This window comes from Selaginella moellendorffii, unplaced genomic scaffold (assembly GCF_000143415.4).
Source record: "Selaginella moellendorffii unplaced genomic scaffold, v1.0 SELMOscaffold_56, whole genome shotgun sequence".
NCBI classification, from domain to species: Eukaryota; Viridiplantae; Streptophyta; class Lycopodiopsida; order Selaginellales; family Selaginellaceae; genus Selaginella; species Selaginella moellendorffii.
The window spans coordinates 664,425-668,116 of NW_003314317.1; positions in this window are offsets into that span (position 1 = coordinate 664,425).

Genomic DNA, 3,692 nt, shown 5'->3' on the forward strand with positions numbered 1-3,692 from the left:
GGCATATGTATAGGAAGAGCCATGGGCAGTAAACTCCCTAACTCGGCATTTATGATGAACAATGAATCCTCCTCTTTGGAAAGATATTCAAATGAGCTGGGTTGCAAGTTGAGTTAATTGTGTTCTAGACAAGATTGTTTAGTACAGGTTGAGCTTTGATTTTTTCCTAAAAAGTGATTTAGTTGTGGACAATGTTAACTCTACAAGAGGAAGAGTTGGTGATCAATATTGGAGTGTTTGAATCTCCAATAACATAAAGTTACAACCCAAGCATCAACACTATTTACATTGAGATTAATGAAACTCAATATCAATCCCATGGAAAGACATTTCATCCCACTTGAATCTCAACAATAATAATGTCAACGGCAAGACATCACTTCAATGCCATCAACACCAGAACAAAACTAAAAGAAAGCAAGAGTGAATCACCACCAAAAACTTTTTAACAACCAAGCTAACCAAAGTCAAAGATACCTTGGTTAGTATCTGAGACCAACCTTTAACAAACTCAGTTACAGATAACACATCATCAAGGAGTGATTCACCATATCCAAGACTCAATGAAATCTAACACTACAGACTAAACACAACCAAAATGACATTGACAAAGGAATTGATTTGTTCACATGGAAACCATGTAAGTCTAATGACACGATCCTCCGCAACACCATCTGGTAAAGTAAGTCTATCATTGCTAAATCATCATCGAGCGAAGTGTCAATAGTCTTTGATGAAATCTACAAGCAATCATTAGTTGCAAAGCAACTAGCAATCACTCTTCAATTTGCCTTTCACAAGACCTAAACACTAAACTTACGTTATCAAGTCATATACTTGTCCAATATAAACGTAATACCAGGTATGAGATAAAGGTTTATGGACAAGCATAAACTAAATAACCACTCAAATCTAACTCTACCACAATAAGCTCACCAACACGTTTAGTCAATAGCTCTAAGCATGCCTTGAAGAGGCTAGTTATGCATGATCAACACTTAGTCAAAATTAAAGTGAAGACTATGAGATGGACTCATATTGGTACACAACCTCCTCATAAACAAAACTATAGTATGGGTACCAACATCTCAACCTCAAACAACTAAGTTGGCCATCACCATCCTCAACTAAGGCGCAAAGCTACCAAGACCAAGTCAAGATCAGTGAAAGTTCACTACTCTTATAGAGTTTAATGAAATGCAAAGTGCAAGTTGCTACTAAGCAAAATACTATAAAAGAAAGGCATAAGGGCTACCTTTCTAGAAAAGTGCAACGGCCACTTTTCTACACCAACTCCAGACTTTATCCAACTCAATTGCTTTTAACCTCAAAAGTCAGCATCCCTTTTGAGCTGCATTATACAAACTACTTACTAAGATCTAAGCTAACTAAAATCAATTCCAACCCTTTCACTAGTTTATACTGGCTTAAGAAAACTGAAAGGTTTTCAAGCAAAATAATCAACAAATCAGCCATTGGAAAAGTCAGAGAAAATTTGTGGAAATTTTCCATCCTAGAGAAATAATGACTCTCAGTCTAGGAATGCAAACTTTCAAGACTCAATCAACTTCATCCTATTTACAACTTCACATAGGTTCACCTCAACACAAATTTTCATGACCCAGCAGTATGTTAAGCATCGAACATCTTTGCTCATTTTCCAACATCCAACACCAACATCCACAAAATGCAAATTGAATATCTAAGGCTTGATCACGAAGACCACATCTTCAGATATCTACATTGCACTAACACTCTTCTTCAACCACTTTCAAGATCTAACATGAAGCCAAAACATTAATAAGAAAAATGACATATCAAGGTCTAAGGAAAATCCCTCATCACTCAAAATAACAATACTAGTTCCACTAACACAAGTTCTAGTGATGTTAATGCCTCAATTACACATCTTCTCCATCCAACAATCTACTCTAAGTGCTAATGGATTAATTGACAAGCTATAACAAATGAATGCTACAACTTTTTCCAACACCTTATAGGCAAACTTAAGGAAACAACGTACTAACTCAAGCTTAGCATAATGAATCACCATTGAGAACTTAGTCAAAGCTACTTAAATGCTACTATATAAAGTAGACTAGCTTCATTATCACCCACTTTGGGGTTGATCATCGTTTAACTAAGCAACTTCGTAAATACATTACTCACTATCATATGGATATGATAAAAAAATCACAATAACTTGATCATCAATCGAGCAACACTATGAGTAATGCCTATGTCACTACTACAAGGTTTATATGAGTATCAAGTGCTAACTCAATTTGATAAAATGCAACATAAATGCCACACCCCACTGATAAAGATTTACAACACTCAACACCATTAATTTTTGTTCACAACACAGACAAGCTCATGCCACTTTCTTTCTGACCAAACTCAAAATTAATCCAACACTAAGCTACTCAATGAGCAATAGCAAGGTTCCCTGGAAAAGATTTAAGCATTGTAACCCAAGTCTTTCAATGGCAAGCCTAAACAAAATAATTTAGCGCTTCATCGCTATCCATCCCATGACTCACCATTTGTAAGATCATCACTTCCAATATGCATCAAAGTAGGGACTCTTGATTGCATGATGTGAATATGAGCAATGAGTTAACACCTCGTTGCAAATCATCTCTCCAAGAAGAGAAAATGATTTACGTGTTTGATCCTTTGTCCCTGATAATTTTCTTTTCAATCCCATCTTTGACTAAACCTTAAGCTTGTGTTTGCACTACATTCAGTCCAATCTAAGAAAAGTTTATGAGAGAGCATGGCAATGATTACTTAAACCAATGGACTAATCTCTATAATCTTGATTGGTTCACTTATAATCATGCCTAAGAAGGATCCACTAGTGCCGTGCTAAACAGCTATAGACTAGCCTATTTGCCACTCATAGCAAACCCAAGGGAGGTTTACTTTCACCTGGGGTACAAGGAACAACTCATGGAACCATTAATGGGCTAACATTAATTCTGCCAACTCAAAGCATAACCTTGAGTTGCTAATGTGCCACACTCCCAAGCCCAAGTGCAAACTTGTGCTAATATGCCTCACTCAGTCCATCTTATGAGCCCAAGAGCAAGCTCACATAATACAGTACAAAAAAGTAACCAAAATCCATACCCAAGGAATAAATAAGAAGCTTTTGCACCCAAACATGTAGCCACTCGGATCATCATTTTTATCTCTACGTATGCAACAAGATTAGTGGCCCAATTTCATTGGATAGTACTTGCTGAGACTCACTCTTTGATACCAAATGTAGCACACGTGGTTTTTACCCTTTATCCTATGGTGATTTACTATAGGATAACCATGAAGCGGAACCTAACCCACCATGTGCCACATGACATATGCCACATATCCAAAGGACAATGGTGTGGAACCCAAGTTTCAGGGCTTGGGGCCATAAACGAAGGAACGGTGCCAAACTCCTAAGCATAGAGCCAAGGAGCAATGGCATTGGGACACGGAATAATTCCTGAGTATAAAGCCTAAGGAGCAAAGGGACAAGAGCATAGAACGGCTTGGAATAGTCCTAGAGCATTCAGCATCTTAATGCCAAAATGAGCACGCAAAACGGAGTTAAATGGAGTTAAACGGAGTTTAGCACTATTTCAGCATACCGATAACCTAATGCGAGGATATGGGTACTCCACCAACTAATATGGTATGGAACT